This window comes from Lissotriton vulgaris, chromosome 7, assembly GCF_964263255.1.
Source record: "Lissotriton vulgaris chromosome 7, aLisVul1.2, whole genome shotgun sequence".
Lineage (NCBI taxonomy): Eukaryota > Metazoa > Chordata > Amphibia > Caudata > Salamandridae > Lissotriton > Lissotriton vulgaris.
This window is the reverse complement of record NC_141695.1, coordinates 1,175,166,560-1,175,191,240: the sequence shown is the minus strand read 5'-3', so window position 1 is coordinate 1,175,191,240 and position 24,681 is coordinate 1,175,166,560.

The following is a 24,681-nucleotide window of genomic DNA, read 5'->3' as shown; positions in this document are numbered from 1 at the left end:
TGTGCTAAGCCCGCTTGTCCGTCTGTTCTGCATCTTTCCTAGAGTGACTGTGCAGGTTTCCTGTTTATTGCTCGCTGCCTAATGCCGTTCCGCCTAATGCGTGAGGTTCGGCATGTTGTAAGCGTCCGCCTAATGCGTGAGCTTTGTTTGCCGGCGCCCGCCTAATGCGTGAGCTTTGGTAGCCTAGTCGCATACGTAAGCGCCGTAGGCACGTTAGCTTGCGCGACCGCGCCCTGACTCCTGTGCTCACTATTCTGGTCGTTTCTGGGGAGTGGCTGTGGTCTCTTCTTGCTCCCTCTTGTTTGTATGCAGATCCAGTCGTTTGGAGAAGGATTCCACCGGAGACCTTTGGAGATCGATCCCAGGGGGCGTGGCAGTTTCCAGCTTGCTCTGAGTTCGAGTTTACCGGATAGAAGAGTTGATTTGAGAATCCAGAGGGGACATCTTGTCCTTCAGAGCAGTAGAGTAGGTCGTACTCTACAGGTAGGAAATATCAAACCACAGTTCTTGGCGCGCAAAGCTTTAAAGTTTAATTCCTGATTAAAAGTGTCAAATCTGTTTGCTATTCTTATAAGGAATAATCAAGAGCACTGAAAGTCTGAATCTTTGGCGCAAATCTCTTTTGAAACTATAAATAGCATCTCGTTGCTGGCAAGGGATGTTTAATGTAGACGAGTAAAGCTAATAAGAGCGCGTGTATTCCTTTCCATTGCAGAATATCTTGGCGCAATTCGTTCTTGTGATTGTTACTAGGAGAAAAAGGTCAAAGGTTGTTTAGTTATAGTTCATAAGAAAGATAGCAGTGTGATATTGCATTGGATTGTTTGTAAAACTTTGGTAAAGAAGTCTATTTGCTAGAGTGGTGTTTTTACTTTTAAAGGAGAATCTGTCGCTATTCACAAGAGAAAAGTGAATAACAGTGTTGCAAAAAGAATGTTTTTGTTGACTTTGAATTTATGCACAAGAAGTTGATTGTATTTGTGAAGAGTGTAATTAAGGACTTGAGTTCTACAGAATTCTAAGTCTGGGTTCTAAGTTTATAGTCGACTTAGGAATACGGAATATTTGGTTACTAACTTTTCCTTTCCAGATCTCCTTCCCTGCTGTCCCCTTCCTAACTCCCTTTTCCCCCCCGCTTGATCACTCCAAGATTCTGTGTAGTAATTACATTCGGAATTGGAGGTATCGAGAGGTGGGTCCTTATAACTTCACGACAGACCCTGAGGAAGACGTCGCCTTGACAGAATAGTGAGCCCACGAATTATTTTCCTCCTGGTCTGTACGTGAATTCATAATGACCACCATCAATGATATAATGTCTGCAATCATGCGTATGCAAGCAGACCTAAAGGAAACCATGAATGCAATCGGGGTCACTTGTGTGGCAAAATGCATCAGTCGTCTTTGGGAGGGCGTTGGTGGTTGTTGTGTGCTAAGCCCGCTTGTCCGTCTGTTCTGCATCTTTCCTAGAGTGACTGTGCAGGTTTCCTGTTTATTGCTCGCTGCCTAATGCCGTTCCGCCTAATGCGTGAGGTTCGGCATGTTGTAAGCGTCCGCCTAATGCGTGAGCTTTGTTTGCCGGCGCCCGCCTAATGCGTGAGCTTTGGTAGCCTAGTCGCATACGTAAGCGCCGTAGGCACGTTAGCTTGCGCGACCGCGCCCTGACTCCTGTGCTCACTATTCTGGTTGTTTCTGGGGAGTGGCTGTGGTCTCTTCTTGCTCCCTCTTGTTTGTGTGCAGATCCAGTCGTTTGGAGAAGGATTCCACCGGAGACCTTTGGAGATCGATCCCAGGGGGCGTGGCAGTTTCCAGCTTGCTCTGAGTTCGAGTTTACCGGATAGAAGAGTCGATTTGAGAATCCAGAGGGGACATCTTGTCCTTCAGAGCAGTAGAGTAGGTCGTACTCTACAGGTAGGAAATATCAAACCACAGTTCTTGGCGCGCAAAGCTTTAAAGTTTAATTCCTGATTAAAAGTGTCAAATCTGTTTGCTATTCTTATAAGGAATAATCAAGAGCACTGAAAGTCTGAATCTTTGGCGCAAATCTCTTTTGAAACTATAAATAGCATCTCGTTGCTGGCAAGGGATGTTTAATGTAGACGAGTAAAGCTAATAAGAGCGCGTGTATTCCTTTCCATTGCAGAATATCTTGGCGCAATTCGTTCTTGTGATTGTTACTAGGAGAAAAAGGTCAAAGGTTGTTTAGTTATAGTTCATAAGAAAGATAGCAGTGTGATATTGCATTGGATTGTTTGTAAAACTTTGGTAAAGAAGTCTATTTGCTAAAGAGTGGTGTTTTTACTTTTAAAGGAGAATCTGTCGCTATTCACAAGAGAAAAGTGAATAACAGTGTTGCAAAAAGAATGTTTTTGTTGACTTTGAATTTATGCACAAGAAGTTGATTGTATTTGTGAAGAGTGTAATTAAGGACTTGAGTTCTACAGAATTCTAAGTCTGGGTTCTAAGTTTATAGTCAACTTAGGAATACGGAATATTTGGTTACTAACTTTTCCTTTCCAGATCTCCTTCCCTGCTGTCCCCTTCCTAACTCCCTTTTCCCCCCCGCTTGATCACTCCAAGATTCTGTGTAGTAATTACATTCGGAATTGGAGGTATCGAGAGGTGGGTCCTTATAACTTCACGACAGACCCTGAGGAAGACGTCACCTTGACATCTCAACATTAATCCACAAAATTATATCTGTTAGACAACACAGATTTGTCCCAGGGAGATCTACCACAGACCATATTCAGAGGGTGATCACACTTTTTGACATGGCAGAAGTAGCAGGAGACCCTATGGCCCTGATACTGCTAGATGCAGAAAAATAATTTGATAGGGTCTCCTGGCAGTATCTATGGACAGCCATGTCAAAAAGTGGGATTGGGGACCATTTTATCAAAGCTGTTCGGGCGATGTACGATACCCCTGAAGCTGTGGTTATGGTCAATGGGGACATATCAGATACTATCAAAGTGACTAGAGGTACAAGGCAGGGCTGCCCCTGCTCCCCTCTACTGTTTGCTATTTTTAATGACCCATTTATTTTAAGGCTAGAAACAAACCAATTTATACAACCCAGGAAAACCATTAATGGTGAAACAAAGACATTGGCTTTCGCCAATGATATTGCAATAGTTACAGCCGATCCAAAGGAGGCAGTTAAACAAATGGAAGAAGAAACGAAAAAGTTTGGCGCGATATCAGGGTATAAATTGAATCAAACCAAAACCCAGATTATAATCAATAGTCAAATCAATTATTCGGACGATAGGGTTGTAGATAATGCATTATATCTCGGTGTCAATATTACCTCAAATTTATATAATTTAGTAAGCCTTAACTTGAATCCACTTTAAAAAAAAACAGAAAAAAGTTTAATTAGCCTGCATAATTTACATTTAACGATTATAGGAAGATGCAACCTTATTAAAATTATTTTTTTTCCTAAATTCCTGTACGTTTTTCGTACCATCTGTTTAAATTTTGACCCATCAATATTTAAAGCTATAGATAATATTTTTACTCGCTTCATCTGGGGATATGGAAAAACGCGTAGAGCTCAAAGATTCATTACCCTACCAAGGGAAAGAGGTGGTCTGGCGTTGCCCAACTTTAAAATCTATTGGTGGGATACTATTCTTAAGTACAGTAGAGAGCTTTTAACCCCCAGGCAAGAGTCTAATCCAGATTGGTCAGTCCCAACCCCACAGGAACTCATACTTGGCAATGAGACAGGTGATCATTTGTGGAGGCTAACATACGACTGCCATTTTAAAAAAGTGCGCTTTAAAACACTTAAAGGTATTTATATTGTCTGGAACCACGTGCAAAAACTCTTGGGGCTTGGTAGGTTCTCCTATTATACTACCCTAGATAGGAACACTGGGGCATATTATCAAGGGGGTTTATCTCCGCTGTTTTGGCTTTAAAAGCCAAGAAAGCGGAGATAAAATTATCTCCCTATTACCTAGCTGTCGCTAACACCAGTTAGCGACAGCTAGTAGGAGATAGCGACCGTCTTGGGCCCCACTTTGCATGTCAGTGATATCTATCACTAATGACATGCAAAGTAGGCGTGCCAAGATGTTAGCGACTGGAAACAGTCGCTAACATCGCTATCTCCTATTACCAACTTTTGGAGATATTCGCGCTAAGCGGGAATATCTCCAAAAGCTAACACCTGCCCTGAGCAGTTCTTAGCCATGTTATCCAATGGGAGGTGGATAACATGGCTAAGAGCATTAGCTCGGTAATGCATGAATATCGCGGACTTTTCAGCGATATTCATGCATTGTGGCCGATTTTTATCGCATTTGCAGTAAACCTTGGTAATACCAAGGTTTATCTGCGATAAAAATCGCCGCAGCTCAGCGGTAAATTTTTGTCTCTAACCAAGCAATAGCAATAATTATCGCTATTGCTTGGTAATATGCCCCACTAATCTTCCGGAGATTTTTACTGATCACTATATGATGAGATGGGTCAGATCGGGAATCTCACAATTCGGCTCGCTGTATGACTGTAAGGGCTTTTGCTCTTTCGATTCCTTAAAAACTAAATTTGGGTTAGAATTGCGTGATTTTTATAAATATCTACAAGTTAGGGATTTTATTTTAAAAAAAGGGGGGTGGCAGTGCGGCTATGAAGAAAACTCCAGCAATTGAAACATTGGTGTGCACGGATAGGGCCAAAATTCGCGAAATTTATAAAGATCTAGTTGTAAATCTTCCAGATGACTTAGATAAACATTTTCTTAACTGGCAAAACAAATTAGACATAATAGATACTCAAATACAAAAAGCACTAGAAATTTCAAATTCCTCATTAATGTCAACCAAATTACAAGCCCAATTCTACAAGATGTTCTTCCAATTATACTATACCCCAGATAGAATATCTAAATGGAGTACCGGCAAAGGCACATTATGTCCTCGATGTGCGATGCCCAAAGCAGATCTGATACATATGCTGGCCACATGTCAAACCCTAAGTACTATCAGACAAGATATTTCTACGTTTTTATCTGGAGTCTTTGAGAGCAATATCGAGATTACTACAGCTGAAATAATACTAGGGGTAGATAGGAATGTTAGACCCGCTAACATGCAGGGATTGCTGTTTATATCAATGGCGGTACTTAGAATTTGCTTGACATCTACATGGTTGGACCTGTATCCACCTACATTCCAACAATGGCGGGCATGACTTTTAGCCACCTATAGCCTGGAAATAGCCATATACAACCATAAGGGTTTAAAAAAGAAAAGAAAAGGATTATCATTATGGTACCCTATCACACAATGGATAGGGAGCCCGGATGTATAATGCTGATTAACTACTATACCAGATATGTTTTTCTTTTTATTTTATTTATGCTCTTCCTTCTTGTTTCTTGCTTATTGTTTGTTATTGATTATGTAGCGCCTTATGTAAATTATTTTTTGATTAAGATATCTTTAAGAGGATATAAGCGCTTAGTTTCTAATGTTGCCTGTATGGGGGGAGTATCTTATTTTATTTGTGAGTGGGGTGGGTGCGTAAGAACTGTAAAAATTCCAATAAAGATTTGTTTAAAAAAAAAAAGTAACTCAAACATCAACTTTCCTTCTACTTGGTCGATGAAGCAAATAGTTGAATAGTTGATGATAATGATAACACTATCATACTAACTATTCAGTTAGCTAAATAATCAGAGACTCTCAGTAAAGTTAATAAAGATTTATCTCAAATTAAATGATTAAAATGCGCAATGCATACGGTCACAAATGCAAACAATGAAATCCACAAACGGGAGAGAAAAACATCAGTAATTTCAAATAGTCAAAAACTCATCATTTAAATAGGACATTTCGAATGAAGGATTGGATAGATTAAGAGACATCAGTTTCAGCAAAATTAAATGCGAAACAAAAATACATCTAAGCAGGGGATAGATGAAGAGACATATGTTTCATCTAAATAATACATGTCAATATACTTATGACGGAGTGGATAGGTGAAGAGACAAAAGTTTCAGTGATAAAATACATTTGCAAGTAATTTTGCAAGAGCGAGTCAGAATAATACAAACCTAAGTTCTGTAGAAAACCACCCCCCTGGCCAAGGTGATTATTGGGGTCCCCTGAAATAGAATCAGGGAACAAAGATTTCAGGACCCAGGAGCAGGACAGGGACAACAATAGCTAGGCCTCTCTGCAAACCGACGAACAGTGACACATTCACCCTTCTTCTCTATCTCCCCGCAAGTCTAAACCACACCCCTAAAAGCACCCTAGTTATACCCTAAACCCTACATGTTCGTCCCACATCGGTTGAAATATTTCATGTAACTCGACAGTTGATTGGTGGACTTAGGAGGTGGTCTGTCACACCACTGTGACTTCATTCAAAGTTTGGGCATATTCATTGCTCTACGTCCATTCCCATAACCTAATTCTTGACTCGTTCCCACAATTCTATTACATTTAAACATTTTTACTCATAAATTTCAGCAATGTCCGCGGAAAGAGTATTTGGTCCCACGGTCGGTCACATCCTTTGGCAGGCACTCAATATTCTCTTTCAGTATATCGGCCTTGAACCCTTGTTCTTTCTTTGCAGCACTTAGCACTTCTGGCTGCTCTCTCATGCCAATTTTGTCCTTATGCCAGCCCCTCCTTTCTCCGGCTAACTTCAGCATAATGGTATCTCATCCAGCTCACAATAACAAATGGAACATGAACATTCATTAATTATATGATCATTTATTTTTCACTGTTTACCACCCACCTTTGCACTATTCCCTATTAGCGTTTTCCCTAGCATAGCTTTAAGCAAAAGCAGCATTATTTATTATGTCAAAGCAAGAATCAACATGCAAACTACGAAATGCACATGGAGCCTAGTTATGCATTATTTCTCGTTTCTTTTTGAAGCACACTGTAAACACTTTTAGTTCTTCCATGCGTTATCTCACTTTAGTGCATGCATGTGCAAAGCATTTTCCCTCGAGTTTCACAATCAGATAGGTTAATTTCTCTATTTTTCACGAGCAGGAAGAGTTCAGGCTCCGAGGGGCTCCAACTTTCTTCTACTCATTCCTTCCAAACTGTAGAAGAAATAATCCAAGGTTGTTCCTTCTCAGGAAATGCTCCCAAAATCGGTAACTCATTTCCCATGGATCTCCGCTGCAACACCTCTTTTCTTTCCTTCAAATGGGACCTTAAATATCTACTGCTCAACAACTACTTCCACACGTGCACAAGCTTTGCTGTTCTAAGTTTCTATCATTGACTAGTTCCATCAAGACGGTCACTTGACTATTTCAACCTCCTGTCTCCAATTCCTTTCCACAATGCCTCCTTGTAATATACTTTTGTGACTTTGTATCCAATTTACACTGTATTGTTCTTTAAAGTTGACTCATATGAATCTCCTCATATAACTCTAATATATTACATGTAAAATGCTCAGATACCCTCGGTCCAGCTAACGTTATATAAAACTAAAATAAATAAAAAATTTAAAAATGCCATAAGAGGACATATTAATGCAAATGGTCATGAGGGTTATCGTGGGGCGTCACTTATTAAAAGACAAATTTGAAAATTATTTTGGTGGCCCAGAATGGACACTGAGGCTAATAAAGTGGTGGGAAATTGTGTGATTTACCAATCTGCAGCCAAAAGCCTGAAAGTATCTACCCCTCTTCTTATGCCCATTTAGTGCCCAGATAGACCATGGGTTAAACTGAACATAGATATTATGGGACCATATAATTCTTTACCAGGTAGGCCCAGATTTATAGTAGTTCTAGTTGGCTACTGTTCAAAGTGGCCGAAATTAAAGATGGTGAAAGATCCTAATGCTGCCACTATTGTTAAATTTCTTGGAGAAATCTTGGCAAGAGATGGATTTTATGTATTTATTTATTCGAATAGTTTTATAAAGTGCGAACAAGACCCAAAGGGCTATCAGAACGCTGTACAGAGTTGGCTCATACAAGGGTACAAATGCAATGTGAAAGCAGGTGAAGTTACAACATAATGGGAAACATTGAGGTTACGAGTTGGGGTATAAATGGTGCCCTAGAACACGAAGAGCAAAACATCATAAAATAACATGCCCCAGAGAAGTGCAATATGTATCAAGGAAATTTTAACAAAAATTAGAGCGAGATCACAAGTCAATGCAATCAAGTAGCCATAGAGGACTAGATAAAAATAATGTAGAAGCATACAATAAAATGCATCAGTGTAGTACAGCCAAATTGGGTATTAATAAAAGCAAGAGCATGATCACAGGATGAAGGTGTTAGCTTCATTCAGGAGTAGTCATTTGACCAGTCTTTTAAAGAATGTCGTGGAAGGATTGGATCTGATCTCAGATGGCAAGGAGTTCCAAATTCTCTGAGCAAGACCAGTGAAAGAACGGGTGTAAGATCTTTTCTTTTTGAATCTTGGCGGTTTCAAGAAAAGGGTGGACGTACTTCTAAGGTTCCGGCTGGAGCCCGATAGTTTAAGTTTATTTGCAAGGTAGTACGGGGCTGTTATAGTGTATGGCTTTATGAGTCAGGCAAGTTATCTTGAGTCTGATTCTGTCTTCAATTGATAGCCAATTTAGTTGCAGAAGTTCTGGGGAAATGTGATCAAACTTTCTCGAGCCAGTTATGAGTCTAGCCGATGCATTCAGTGTAGCTCTGAGTGGAGCCAAGCTAGCTTTAGGAAGTCCAGCAAGGGTCACCAGCCCATATTCCAATCTAGAGATCCTCAGTGATTGAACCGCCGGTCTGAGGTCTTCGAGGGTAAGGAAAGGTTTGATTTTCTTATGTGTTTTAAGTTGGAAATTGGCTCCCCTATTAGTAGCACTGATGTGTGCTTGCATGTTTAAGTGTTTATCCAGGGTGATACCTAGGGATTTGCAGAGTCTACAACATGAGGGGTGCAGTTTAGTGCAGTGAGATGTTTAATCCAGTCAAGGGTAGTGGCTGAGTGATTGGGTGTGGAGATCAAAGGAAATTCAGTTTTGAGAGTATTTAGAAGGAGATGGTTCTGAGCTAACCATTGTTGGGTTTGTGCAAGTGTAGCATTTAATGTTTTTATGTCCTCTTGAGATGAGATCTTCAGGTACAGTTGGTGTCATCCACATACATGTGCTACTGAATGTTTGCTCATTTCAAAATGACAGCAAGTAGCTCCATAAAAAGGTTAAAGAGGGTGGGCGAGAGCACTGATCCTTGGGGGATTTCAATCATGACAGGAATACTGGAAGCAAGGGAGTGTTTAACTTTGATCCTTTGCGTGCGGTTACACAGGAAGGAGGCAAACCAATTTAGGACGGGGCCCGAGAGCTCCATCCTATGTTGAAGAAGATCAATTAGGTTTCCATGTTTGATGGTATCGAAGGCTGATGACAAGTCCAGAAGGATCAGGAGACATGGGATATTTTGGTCAAGGGCTCTCAAGGTGTCATCAACAATGTGTGCTAGTGCCGTTTCAGTACTGTGCCCTGATCTGAAACCTGACTGATGGTGGTCAAGGAGTTGATAGTTCTCAATATGGTTGCAGAGCTGCGAATGGGCTCCTTTTTTAAGCAATTTTGCTAGAGCCATAATGTTGGTTATAGGTCGGAAGTTGTTTGGGTCTGATAGGTCTGCATTGAGCTTCTTAGGAATGGGAGTAACATGCCCAACCTTTAGGCAATCCAGAATCCTTCCCTGTAAGAGGGATTCATGAATGATCCTGGACCAAAGAGGGAGAATGACTGAGTTTAAATCTTTATATAGCTTAGCGGGTAGAGGATCACCAAATAGTTGGAGGGTTTAAGGGATGCCATTGTTGTGAATGGGTTCCGTGTGATCTGAGAGGAGAAAAGAGTTCCACGAGGCGCTGTTTTTGAGCACGCAGCCCAAAGGTGAGGAGACTGTTGAGGCTTCTACCAACTCCTCTGATCCTGCGGGAAGTTTCATAGGTAACAGATTTGGGGTGACTTGTAGTAGCTCCAACTCTATTTCCTTGTTTGTTCCAAAGAGTGAGTTGTGAAATCATCACCACTAGGGAAGAGGGGTATCTAAGTAGAGATCTAGTTGGAAGACTGGTTAGATTGTTCCTTAATGATTTCAAAGAGTTTTTTGGGCCTATTTTTGGCTCCATACAATTGAGTTCTGAAGTGGACTGTTATAGCTAGGCGGGTGCGTTTGTTGTAGGAACTTCTTACTTTTCTAAGTTGAGTGAGATTTGTGGTGGAGGGCGAGTTTCTCCAGAGTCTCTCAGATAGTCTAAGGTTGCGCCGTTAATCATTTAGGAATCATTTAGGGAACCATTAAACCACGGTTTGGAAAGTTTGATGAGAATCCTTCGGAGCTGCTTCGGTGCAATAGAATCAAGAATGGTAGACCGCGTGTTAATGTCATTATCTGAGAGATCGTCAAAGTTGGTCATATTGAGGGAGGCTGTAGTTTATTTCAGGTGATTGAAGTTAGCATATTGATGTTCAGGTCTCTCATATTGCTAGTCAATTGTTTCTCTTTAAGAGGTTGGCCCTGTCTACTCAAGTCCTTATCTTGGATGAGGAAGGAAATTTGAAAATGATCAGACCAGTCGCAGGGTAAAATGTATCCTATTTGTATGATGTTGTCTTTGGCAATGAAAAGGTGGAGAGTGGCACCTTTATTGTGTGTAGGACTTTAACAAACCTGTGATCGGTTTAATGTCAGAGAATAAAGTCTTAATTGAACATACAATAGGATAATTTGTGTCATTTCAATGCAGGTTAAAGTCTCCAAGGAATATGTGGCAGATTTTATCCTAACTTGAGCTAATGACTCTATGAAGACCTGATTGTCATCAGGAGGGTGATAGAGTGCAGTACACAGATCATCTTTCCTTTATTCCAGATTTCAGTGACTAGCTGTTCAAATGGGGATCACACAGCACATGGAGATTGTTTTACTGTGAGGTTGGAGTGATGAATATAAGCAATGCTCCCCTCTGTTTTACCCAGTCGGTCACATTCCGAGAATGGAGTAGTCAGGGGGGATGAAGATGTCAAGAACTCTGGAAGAGTTATCATTGAGCCAGTTTTCAGTGATGATCAGAAGGTCCAAGTTTTACGCAATGATAAGTTCTGAAATATCAGCTGCATGTTTCACAGCTGATCTACAATTGAGTAGCTTCGATTTGACGTGCAGATTGGAAGTTGAGGGATAAAAAAGAGATTTCCCATACATAAGGAGTATCGGACCGTATTATGTTAGAATGATGTATCTATACGTACCCTCTTTTCTTGATATATATATATATATATATATATATATATATTTATATATATGTATCCATCTATATCGCTTTTGAGGGAGGACAGCCTTTATTCACTCCTTGCGTTTACCCTGCTTACAGAGTAGACCAGGAACCATACAGACGCCATTTTCTGAACCTATGCTTGAACATATGTTAGTCTCCGGCAGTTGTCAAGCCCCAGTTCATCTGAATTACTGGGAGGCCGCGCGGCGCGCCCATGCTGGCGACGTAACCGCTCCGTCACCAGCCTCGGTTGAGCTGTGCTCATGACGGAGCGATTCGGTCATGGCCCCGCCCGCTCAATGGAACGCCCAGCGCAGGCGCGTAATCCAAGTCGTGCAGGCGCGCCGAGCGGGCCATGACGGAACCGCTCCGTCATCAGCACAGCACTACTGCGGCTGATGACGGAGTGGTTCCGTCATCAGCACCAAAGGAGTTAGCAGAGGTTTGATGTCAGCGTGTTTCCAGTCATCAGAGAAGGTAGTGGTATTGATAGAGCAGTTGATGGTATGGCTGAGCTCGAGGGCGATGGTGGTAGCTGCTCTGTGGAACATGTGCTGTAGATATTTTTCAGAGGAGGCTCTGGAGTGGATGCTCTTCATGGTCTTGAGAGTGTCGTCAGTGGTGAGTGGGGTCCAGTTGAGCAAGATCTGTTGTGGGGTGGTGTGGTTGGGTGCATTGATTGTGGGCTTCATGGGAGGGTAATGGGTATCGAACCTGTCATAGATCTGCCTGGCCTTGTGGTGGAAGAAAGTGCTGAGTTTGTGGCAGAGGTCTTGGGAGGATGGACCATCTGTGGTCTTGCTGTTGGTCTTGACGAGCTCCTTGGCGATAGCAAAGAGTTGTTTACTTTTGTGTGCGTTGGCATTTTTTCTGTTCTGGAGGGCCATTTTCTTAGAGGTTTTAAGGAGGAGGTGGTGTGCGGTGATTGCAGGTTTGAAGGTTGTGGGGTTTTCAGGGGTTTTGTTGCTCCCCCATATCTTCTCTATCATCTGCAGGTGTGTCTGGACTTGTAAAGGGCGGGAGTAAACCAGCTGTCTTCCTTAGAGTGTTGCTTGCCGGGTGCCAGAGAGTGGGCATAGTTGGAGATCCATTGGTGGAAGTTGCATGCTGCAGTATTGGCGTCGGCCTCCGTCAGTAGTGTGGTAGTGCTGAGGGAGGCGGTGAGCTGTTCTTCAGTGACCTTGTTCCAGCTACAGCTGGGGGGGTTGAGGGCATTGGTGTACAGTGAGTTTGATGAAGACGCAGTGGTGGTTAGTCCAGAGGAGTTCGGTGTTGTGGCTGTATTGATGTTTCCACTGGCAGAGAGGATGGGGTCAAGCGTGCGTTTTGCTGCCTGTGTTGGAGTGGCAACAATCTGCTTGAGTCCTATGTTGGTGAGGTTCTCAAAAAGGGATGCGGTATTCTGGTTCTTAGGGTTGTCCTCGTGGAAGTTGAGGTTGGCGAATAGGATGTAATTGGTGGATGACAGAGCCTGGGGGGTGATGTGGTCAGAGATAGCTTCGGTGAAAGGCAGTCAGGTGCCAGGTGGTTTGTAGATTAGGGTATCTTGGATGGTGGTATTGAGGTTAGTCTGGATCCTAAAGTTGAGGTGTTCCATTGTTGTCACCGGGTCGCCCAAGAGGGTGGTTAGGCAGACAATGGTTTTGTGGATGATGGTGATGCCCCCTTCTGGTCAGATGTGGTGGTCCTTGTGGGTGATCTTGTAACCATTGGGGATGGCAGTGGCAATGTCCAGGCTTGAGCTGAGATTCATCCAGGTTTCTGTGAGGAAGGCGCTGTCTGAAGAGACAGTCTAGGAGGTTCCTGAGTTTGGTGGCATGTTTGTGGAGGAAGCACATGTTGAGGAGGATGCAACTGAGCTTTGTCCGGTCTGTTATTGGTCGATTAGGTGGGGAGGGGTGCTGGAGTGCAGAGGTGGGTCCATGGGAAGCTGCAGATGCGGCAGGAGAAGGGTCCTTGGGTATGCTTTGAGAATGTGAGGTGGTAGGTGGCATGTCATCTGGTGTTAAGGGTGAGGAGAGTGCTGGCATTGTATCAGTGGAAGGTCCGAGAACCAGGGTCCGGGGTGCTTGGGGTGGTCCAGGCATGGACGGGCACGGACGGGCTTGCCTTTTGCACCGCCACCATTAAGTAGTGTATGGGGAGCTGGACAGCTGGGAGGCGGGAAATGCGGGGATTGGGAAGGGTCACTGGAGGGGGGCATGGCCATGAACAGCAATACCACTGTCACTCACATAAGTATAACGAGATGTAATGTGATTTTATTGCAAAATTGTTAATAGAAATGTAAAAAAAATAAGATAGGTAAAATCTGAAGTGTTAGAAATACAGATAACATGAAAAAATATGGTGCTTTTGTCTGACCAGTGCCCATCCTATAACATTTTTGGTCTAACAGACTGTACTATTCACTTTCGGGCTTCATATGTCAGCACTGCAGCACCAGGGTTGCAAGCTTTATTTGCAAAGACTCCTAAAGTACAAGATATGTCGAGCAGTAGCACTTGGTTTGAGAGAGGGACATTGAAAACCACGTGCAGAAAAAGATTCTTTTCAAGAGCCGACACAAGATTGTTAGACTCTCCTGGTGCCCTCCTTGAATTGTTTCTCATTGGACTGATTTCCTGGAGCTTAACCAGTTCCAGCTGTTTGTGTCCCAGAGCTGTTTCGGTGTTAACTCCATAAGCTCAGATAGCAGTCAGAGGAACTCATGCTGGGTAGGTTTTGCAGTTTTGTAATGCCTTCAAGTGGGGAAAGGCATTCCTTCAATCGGGCAGAATTCATCACTTTCAGATGACTGCTGAAGGATGCCTTGGTTCGTTTAATGGATTTTGACAAGTGAAAGCTTTCTATACTGGTAGAAACACTACACAGCATTATTTCAGTAGCACTAAAAGTACAGTATTAATGTTTTCTGTAGATTACAAGGACTGATGTATATTCATTTAAATCAGAAAAGGGGGTGGTGATGAACAGAGTGTCTGAATTGAGCAGACCACTCTTACCCAGTCCAAAGATCAGGGCTTGATCCATCACCGTTATTTATCTCACTGCCCCATCCCAGCTCAGAACCTGGCTATATGCAAATCAGTCTGTCCCTGGCCCAGTGCATCATGGGAACAGGGCAGACTAAACTACCAAGCCAATTCTTCACCAGAAAGGAAACAAGCTACCGGGGACCGGTTTCTGGCATTTCAGCCGTCTTCGGCCCGGCTTGCTTGAATCCTGATGGAGCAGTGAGAAAGGGACTCATGTCTGAGTATACCCTGCCACACCTATAGTGGCCAAAATCGATTCAGAAAAGGGGGTGGTGATGAACAGAGTGTCTGAATTGAGCAGACCACTCTTACCCAGTCCAAAGATCAGGGCTTGATCCATCACCGTTATTTATCTCACTGCCCCATCCCAGCTCAGAACCTGGCTATATGCAAATCAGTCTGTCCCTGGCCCAGTGCATCATGGGAACAGGGCAGACTAAACTACCAAGCCAATTCTTCACCAGAAAGGAAACAAGCTACCGGGGACCGGTTTCTGGCATAACAGTGTAAGAATTGGCTTTTGTAGTTTGGTTTGCCCTGTTCCCATCATGCACTGGGACAGGAACAGACTAATTTGCATACAGCCAGGTTCTGAAACTGGGATGGTGCAGTGAGCTAAAAAACGGTGTTGGATCTAGCCCTGATCTCTTGACTGGGTGAGAGCTTTCTGCTTAATTCAGAGACTCTGTCCCTCACCACCCCTTGTTGTAAATATTTTTGTCCACCCTAAGCGTGGAAGGGTATTCTCAGATGTGAGACCCTTGCTCATTGCACCATCAGGATTCAAGCAAACCGGGCCGAAGACGGCTGTAATGCCAGAAACCGGTCCCCGGGAGCTTGTTTCCTTCCCAGTGTAAGAATTGGCTTTTGTAGTTTGGTTTGCCCTGTTCCCATCATGCACTGGGACAGGAACAGACTAATTTGCATACAGCCAGGTTCTGAAACTGGGATGGTGTAGTGAGCTAAAAAACGGTGTTGGATCTAGCCCTGATCTCTTGACTGGGTGAGAGCTTTCTGCTTAATTCAGAGACTCTGTCCCTCACCACCCCTTGTTGTAAATGTATATACATTTAAGGCATTTCTATCGCCCAGTCCTAGCAAAGGGCAGCGGAGTGCCCTACAAGATTATAGACACGCATTAAGTCAACTAGTAAGAGGAGGGAAATTTTGATTGTGGATGGTTAATGCATTGTGATGTAGTGTTCTTTTAAGAGGTGAGTCTTAAACTTTTTCTAAATTAGAACAGTTTTGGGGCCCTCCTGATGGATCCTGGAATGTAGTTCCAGATACCGAATCTATAGAACTGTGTCTAAGTGGACAAAGTTTCTCAGGGTCACCACAGGCAGTGAAAACGTTTTAACGTTCATTACTTACCTCCATAAAAGTCATGACTAGAGTTTTTTTTTCTGAAGGATAAAGACTCATCAATCGCTAAGACCATATAACTAATATGAAACAGAGATAAACCTCAGCACTCCTGTTCAATTTTATGTTGATTTGTCAAGTTATTTAAGCAAATCTATTCAAAACACCAGCAGGACATCAATATCGTTCTTGCCATATCAATTTAATATGAATAATTGCCAGAATATTGAGTTACAAAGTTAAAACACAGTAAAAGTATAAACAAGATTAAGCAGCTTGATGTGGCAATCCTCCTTTCAAGCGTTGAACCGGCAGCCGACACGTGTTTCGTTTCATAGAAACTTTTTCAAGGCTTCAATCGTTTTATGCATGGGCGACCAAACATTTCAGTAAAAATGTCCAAGCCTTGTAATGGGGATTCGTTTGTCCCTAGGTATATTTTGCCTCTCTTTGTTATAGTAGAGGACCGGGTCACATCTTAATTGGTATACGTCCACTCGTTATTCATTCGTTTTTGTAATAACATAGTCTTGGGCCGTGATATGCCCCTTATATAGTCGAGACTCCCTCGCGGCGCAGTCCTTACAGATTTGACATGCATTTGCTGAGGTTTATCTCTGTTTCATGTTTTCACTGGGTCCAACTGGGCTCCGGTGTCTTTGCACCTTAGGCAGTGGGGTGCGTTTTTCTTATCCTCGAGGGGCACCAGTACTTGTAGGGTCATATTGAATGCACAAGGGGAATAGATGTGCTACCAATTTTTCCACCACTGACATTTGTAAATATTATCATATAACTAATAGACTGATATTTCTAAGCATGAGGTACCTTGCTCCACAGTATGCTGCAGACAGTAGACACTAGCATGGACCCGAGTGTAACAAAGACAGATATCCTTATTTTCTTTAGAAGGGCAGAGTAAATATTATCTTTTTCTTCTAAGCTATATTCAAAAAGGTATGGTTCCAGAATATTGTCAAAATATCAGATCTTAAATATTCTCGATAAAAATACCCTCACCACTGGAGTTAATTAACCCCTTGCATGCCCGGCGACTTTTCGCGCTGTACGGGTGATTTACTTAATGGGCGGGGGCCGTCATGAGCATGCTAAGGGGTTAACACCTAATGGAATTATATTTTGGGACATTATATTTAGTTCATAAAATGTATGTCAGACACTATTTTTGTTCACAAAAGTCTGACAAACAACCGTACAGAAAGAAGTGGGTCCTGAAAGACAATATAAAAGGACTAATTGTAGCCCCAGTATGGGAAATCTCTGAAGAAGTACATAGCTGTGTCAAAGGTACCAACACCTTATTCTGCAGTGAGAGGCAACCTAAACTCTGTGAGGGTTATTCCAGGTCAGGAATGTCTCAATGGCTGCAACCATCTTCTTCTTCTTTTGTTGTTTTTTAGCGTAAGTTCACTGTCTGGTTTGGGAACCTCTTCATAAGCTATTCCCTCATCCGTAGAAAATAGAAGGCAGACACCACCCATATTTTTCAGTGCTGGAGAGTCAAGTAAGGCCCAAGCACCACAAAGTAAGGTGTCATCATATTACTTCACATCCATTCCTTCACTTAACCATGAACTGGGCTCATAGACCATAATAATAACCCTGATGTGTAAGGTGGCAGATGAATCTCTCAGAACAACCATCTGCATTTTAAAATGAACACCTTTTAGACACTAGTTGAGTAAATAAATTTCAAAAACTTGCAACTATACTCCCAATCAAGATATTTTAATATACTTTTTTATATTAAAAAATTAGAAATTAATGAGAATTTGATTTTAAGCAAAGTCTTATTGTCACCTTCATAGCCTGAATGGATAAAAGCCACCTGAAATTGACTGGCTTACACTTATGACAACACAGTGGTAACATTGTAAATGGAGTTTGCACTAGTTAAGAATAATTCTCAACTTGCATTGTAGTAAACTCTCAAGTGTAAGGTGGCAAGTCACTGACAACAGGGGATGCATAGTTAGAGAAGAGTAAGTCATCTGGGTTTTGAAGTCTGCTGAATAGGCCTGAACATTAATTTCAATATTATGAAATTGAACATTTTTCCTAATAAGTTCATAATATTTGTAAATAGGCGAACGAGAGATAAAAGATGCTGTAACACTATAGAGAGGCCCTCTTAACTGTTTGCAGGTATACGAGCACATCATTTCCTGCAGTCCAACAGTTTTCTGACGCATTCAACCCCAGAAATATTGTTAAATTGAGTGTGATATTGAATGACTTCTCTGTTGTGAGCGGTGACATGATCTGCAGCAGTGTCAGTGAGGATGCTTGTGAACCCAGTGACCCAGATAAATTGCCTAGAAAATATCTCAGTTAAAATGAGTTGCACTTCTTCCCGCTTATTATCGCTAAGAAAATATAATGGGGCTTGGGGGCCCTGCAAGGTGCCTAATTTTATTATGCAAAGTGTCCTCTCCGTTGGTATTCTCCAAAGATGTACCGGAGAAATGTATTTTCTTTACTGAACAAACTCTACTCCAGGAGCATAAAGAGAGTCTGCAGATCCCTGATACTTAACAAAGTATTTTTCATAATTTTGTACCTGTAGATTTCAGACTTCTCAAAACCTCACCAATGTTCTTATTCATTACAATAAGAACACAATAGTAAACATCCTTCTCATTGTTCAACTTTAATAATATTTTCTGCTCTTTTATTTTTTTGATACCAGTGACTCTCTCTGGTTGAATGCTTTTTAATCCTACATTTGCTGTTATGAATTGAAACATTTCAGGTAGTAGATTGGCCTCCCTAAATATTTACTTACAATGGGCACAACGCATTTCTTTCAAATAGTGATGTAACAGAATGAAGAACATACATCAGCTCTTGAAGCTCTCATAGGTGGTTGGTGTGTGTGTGCTTATTAGCATATGAGTGAAGGAGAAGTATAAAGGGATAACCATTTAATATGCTTCTATGTTGCCATCGAGTTATTCTAGTTACACCCTAGTCCACTATGCCAGGTGTGCAGTAAATGTAAATGTAGGTGTACATATATAGCGCAACCTGTCACCCAAAGGGCATCCTGGTGCTTGCTTAGGGAACCCATCCTGGTATTCCCCTGTGAGAGGCCCCGGCAGGGTATCCACAAGGTGAAAGCCAGGCATCCCGCCGCGAGGGGCCGTTGTGGAGATTAAGCAAGCTATTGCCCAGAGTCGCAGAGCGTGAACCCGTGAGTCGAGAAGGGACCGGAGCGAGAATTATCGAGACCTTGGAATTTTTAGCCCAAGACCCGCCGAGGCGGGGAATTGAACCCTGGTCCAGGGCCGATCTCAGCTTCCGGGTCTGCCGCCTCTAACCCCTGAGCCACACTTCTCCATATCGTGATCTGCGATACTATACCTTCAGAGGAATTTGTTTCTGGGAGAAACAGTTCACATTGCAGCAATTCAAAATGTCTCCTCCTTGTACCTACTCAAAACAAAAAAATGCCAGTGCAGTGGCAAACAGGAAAACAGAAGGACCCGATCCTCTGGTGAGCAACATTGTAGTGTGCTGCAATGCCACACATTGGGAAATTATGAACTAAGTGAGAAGTACACATCAGCCACTAGGATATTAACCCCAATGCTACAGTTTTTAATAGATGGATTATGAATTTCCACACTAACCCAGTGTATCTCAGGGCCCCGTATTGTCATTTGATGGCTTTTTCATTCATTTGGGAGGTACAATGTATCTTGAAATCTGGTTTAAAATGCTACCCTTGCTGTGTTCTTCTTTCTGAATGCAGCTATGTTGCAAAGTGGAATTTCTGGTTGAAACAACTTTCCTGTCATGTCACTAAAGAGGAAGATGCCCAGCACTCCAACATTATGATGTTGAAGATAAATACTGGGCCTTATTCACAAGGGTAAACTAGCACTTTTGATGTAAGGCTTCTATTTTTTTGCTATTCACAAGCTGTGTGTAGTTTAACATGTAGAAGCTTGACAAATGTAGAAAACCTAGCACAAAAAAATAGGACATTCTATTCCGTTGTAAAGATACAACATATAAAATGAAATTTGTAGTTTATGGATAGCACACAAAATAGTAAACTTACACCAAAAGTGTGAGGTTACCTTTGTGAATAAGACCCATTGAGGTTTTTTTTAATGTATACCGTCCTCAGCATCTCACAAAAGTTCCTAAAGATATGAGAGGGAGTGAAACCCAGGCCCTGAAGATACCTTTTAACACCACTTAGGTGAAATCATAATGGACACATAAGGGTGTGAAGTGACCAAGCAAATCTAGTGGTTGTGGGGTAGGTGGCGAGATAAGGGAAGGTCCACAAGGTAGATATGGAGTTATCATTATAATGAAATGTTTTCATCTTTCATCTGTAGCTGGAAAAGCTGTACTAAGAATCAAAGGGTGGTATGAACCCCCCAAATATAAATGCCCTGATAGTGCAAAGCATGAACCCCACCAACAGTAGGGACCATTAGGATATAATTTAAAACAGTTTCTGAGGTCTGTACAAATCCATACGGAATATTCTCAAGAACGTGTGTTATTCATCGCAAAGTTAGCTTAACGCAACTTTGCACATCTCAGTCTATCGCAGGAAAATAACACTGTGTTAATGTTGTATTCTCAACCCGGCGGCACCATGAGATACTCTCACGATAATGTGCCAAATGAGCGCGTTAAAATCAATGGAGGCCAAAAAAATGCGAAACACAAAAGCGAAAAAAGTAGCGATGCCCCAAATCGCGATACAAAAATCAGAGATAACCAGAGACAGGCCTGCAATTCCCATGTGTCATGCGGGAAAATGCACTATAAAAGCAACAAAAAAAACACACCCAAACCAAAAGAAACTGGTAGCACCATGGATGCATTCGGACCGAGTGCAGAGGACAACTTGAACCCCACAAGCCCGACGGAGGACCAGCTAGAAACCCCGTAGCCTGGGAAGAGCAAGGAGAAGAGGAAGAGGAAGACGGGGTATAGTTCGCAGGAAAACCGGATCATCATCACAGAGGTGATAGAACACTACCAACAACTGTTCGCCACCTCTACTGTGTCATTGGCAACACAAACGGAAATATGGCAGTCGATCGTGAGCAACGTGAATGCAGTCGGAGTGTCGAGGAGGTCAAGAGGCGCTGGCTTGATGTGAATAGACAAACCAAGCAGAAACTCGCTGCCAACCGGAAGGCAGCAACGGCGACTGGAGGTGGGAGTCTTGCGCCACAGGAGGAGCTGGATGAGCTGGGGGAAATGGTGGCCACAGTCATCAGTGTGGAGACGGTGTCAGGAGTTGGGGGTCCGGACACAGCTCGATATGACCTGACCCAACAGCAACAGGGTGAGTAATGACTAGAGACTGGGGGAACAGGGGTAGATGGGCACAATGTCACACATGCACAATTATGTGTAGCACACTGCACACCCACAATGATGTTGGAACATGTCCTTGATACCCTTGGCACACTGCAGCACACATAGAAACATCAAGTAGGCCTCTGTTCACTATGTGCACAAAGTGGAGCCCCTCCCTATCACCAATCTCACAACCTACCCATGCACATGTGCTGAATCCAGCAGAGCAGTGGCTCTGTGAGCCACACTGGCAATGCAAGTGACACTGCATGACCAATAGCATGGCTGCAGTCAAAATACATGACATGGTGCACAACTTAATATTGAGGTGGCCCAGTGTGGATCTTATCCTCAAAGGAGCAGGTCACACTCTGACGTGCACATACAACCCCTTGACGACAACACATCTACAGACAAACAATGCACAAGAGTACGAAAACCGCCCAAGAGCACAAATGACCTAAGTCGCCAACACCTCAGCATCGTAAAAGCACACAAGTAAAAGGCACCCCCCCCCAAAAATATAAGTGGCTGCAAAATCAGAGCTGCTGGGGCGACTCTCCCACAATGCAGCACACACACATAGCAATCATTGCACATCAACATTGACGACAATGTGGTACAAAGTGCAACACTTTCAATACAGAACAGAGGACACAACTGGTGCCACTAGTGCGTTGAAACTGGTCAATAACATCTGGCATAGCAGGAAACTGTGGGATAATACTGTACGAGTACAACCTCACATCCGTCATGTAGTCGAAATGTCCACTGTCTCCCATCAAATAGCCAGCTCCTCCAAAACAGTCACCATGTACATTGTCATGCAGTCTATATGTAAACATATACAATGCGTCAACATACATGGAACACACTGTTAACCTGCACCTCCCCTTTATATTCCAGAGGGACAATCAACACCTCCTGCAGAGCAGACCAGACATCTCTTCAGTGATGATGATGAGGACCCCCTGGCCATCTGCTCCAACACCCTCCAACGGCTCGTGGACAGTCTCCGCACCCCACCTTGAGGAGCAGGACAGCCCTGTGGCATCGAGGTGCCCCCACTTCCTGCACAGCCCACACACCAGCAAGCACCCCCCACCATGGCTGGCACTCAGCACCTCACAGAAAAACACATGGCATTCCAATGTCGTGTGTTAGACTGCCAGAGGGGGCTGGCTAAACAGTTGCAGGTGGGTTTTGACCTCGTGGCAGCCAAACTTGATGCCATACTTGGGTGTATGAGTCCCATCAGGGACCACTTACAGTCCCTAACGGACACCAAAAATTCTATTCCATGACCTGCAACACTCCTTGGAAGACCTCGCTGGAGCCATTACTCGGTTACAAGACAGGCTCCAGCGATGTCAGCCGGGAGTTGGGACACATGCGGAGAACAATGGAGAACATAGGGCAGATGCAGGCTGGAAGGATGGCTGACACATATGTACACCAGCGAGATGTAGCTGGGATCTTATATGCCCTGCAGAACCTCATATTTCCATTGCTGCCACAGAGCCTGTCACAGATGACTGCTGCAGGAACTTCGACACACACACCTCAACACCCTGATGTGTCAGTGGCACACAGTGAGGCAGCCATACCACCTCCGCCCCCTGATGTACCAGTGGCACACAGTGAGGCAGCCATACCACCTCTGCCCCCTGATTTGCCTGTGGCACACAGCAGGGCTTGAGTCGGGGTACCACGCGGGTGTACGGCGTCCCCCCACTTATTTTACAGGATGGATGCCGCCCCCCCCGCCACACAGCTGGACTTCACTCGTTGGCCTCTCTGGGACAAGATCGGAGCGCACCTTTCGTGACGCCACTTCCTGTTGGGATGTCACTTCCGGTGACAGCGTCCCCCCACTTCTATTTTTAGGACTCTGTCCTGGCACACAGTGATGCAGCCATAACACCACCACACACCTGACACAGAAGACATATCAGAGTACCAAGATGTGGATGGTAATGACTCTGTGTGAGAAAGGAAGTTGCAACATTTATCCCCACCATATGGCCTGTTCCTCCTTGCTTCAGCCCTCTGCATCATGCCCTAGAACAACACCTTCCACTGTCCCCCGAAACACTCTGCGACATTCACCTGGACCCCGACATGGACTTCCATATCTTCTCTGGTTACCAATGACACATCAAGCAGGCTACGGACTGAACTCTTCCTCTTTCGATTAACTTGTCATTCTTCAAAGGACTCTGGTTGGCCCTCCACTGAGCAACCAGCTAATATGGGGTTTGCATGGCCATGTACTGCTACAGCCCCTACACTCCACAGAATGTGAATAAAACATTCCAAATCACACATATGTGTCATGTCTATGTTCAATCAAGTATAAAAGCATGGATGAATGTAGGGACATTGATTGCATAAAAAGGTACACCCTGGGAAATGACATCAATGTGCATGTTTGACCCTGACCCACATTGCCATTTAGATGACTGTGAAGGTGTGAACTAGCTGTGGCCTCATTGCTCATGTACAACAATCTCGCAACCCCCCAACGTAGCCCCACATCCATGTATAAAATAGGGCTGTGTGTAAAAATGTCTAATTCTGTAGCAGGCCTAAAGTGGTATCCCCATCACATGTGACAACGGAACATCCCTTTGCACACCTACTAACACTCAACTGTGTGGACACAGCCTGTTTTGATGGATCACATTGATCCGCATGGCAATAATTTGCACACCATACTCACATTGCTGAAGACATGTAAGAGCACAGGTCTACCAGCAACTATCCAAATCAAAGTGTGTGGCTCATGGAGGTGGAGCTGGCAATAGAGACTCATGCCCAAGTGAAATGCGTCAGTCAGTCCATCCTTGTGTACGGACAATGCTCATTGAGACACATGATTTGTCATTCTAATCAACACTCATCACAGTTGAACACTAGTGAAGTTGCGTAGACTTTATTAGCATGTGTGTGTCAGTACGGGCAAGACAAGGGCCACAACATGCAGACTAAGGCTTAAGACACTAACAGGCAGCATAGGAACATGTAGAGGTGCAAGAAATAGGGAGGCAAAAATGAACACCAATCATTACGGATGGCAATGGTCTCAGCCCACCTTGCCTTGCTGGACGAGTCATGTGATGTTTGGCAATGGCTCATTGCCCCATGTCAGGGGCACGACTCACAGCCCGTGGGATCTGCATAGTGCTGTACCACCGGACTGCGCTGACTGTCTGCTCTGCTGACAGTGAGCAGGTGAAAGGGTCCAACAAGGTCACATGTAGTACTACATTGCCATGTGTGTACTCTCCCTCCAGCAGTATATCAGATTTAGGAACGTTACCAAACGAAGCTGTGCAGTTCTGCCCATGGGACTGCATCACCTTGCACAGGTGGGTGTCAACACGTGTAGGTGCATGCACATGCATTCTGAGTCCAGGCGAATGCAGACATGTCCACTGTTGTGGTGAGATATATGACCATTACTCCAAGATGCAACAAGGTGTTGGGACCTGTGCTCTGGTTTACAATCAGTTGTGGCTGCAGGAACGTAGTTACTCGTCCATGAATGCGAGCGCAATATTCCTGGGCAATCAGTTCCAAGTGTATGTCATTGTCCAGTTCAACGAACACGAGGGAGAGCCAATCCATTAACTGGTCCA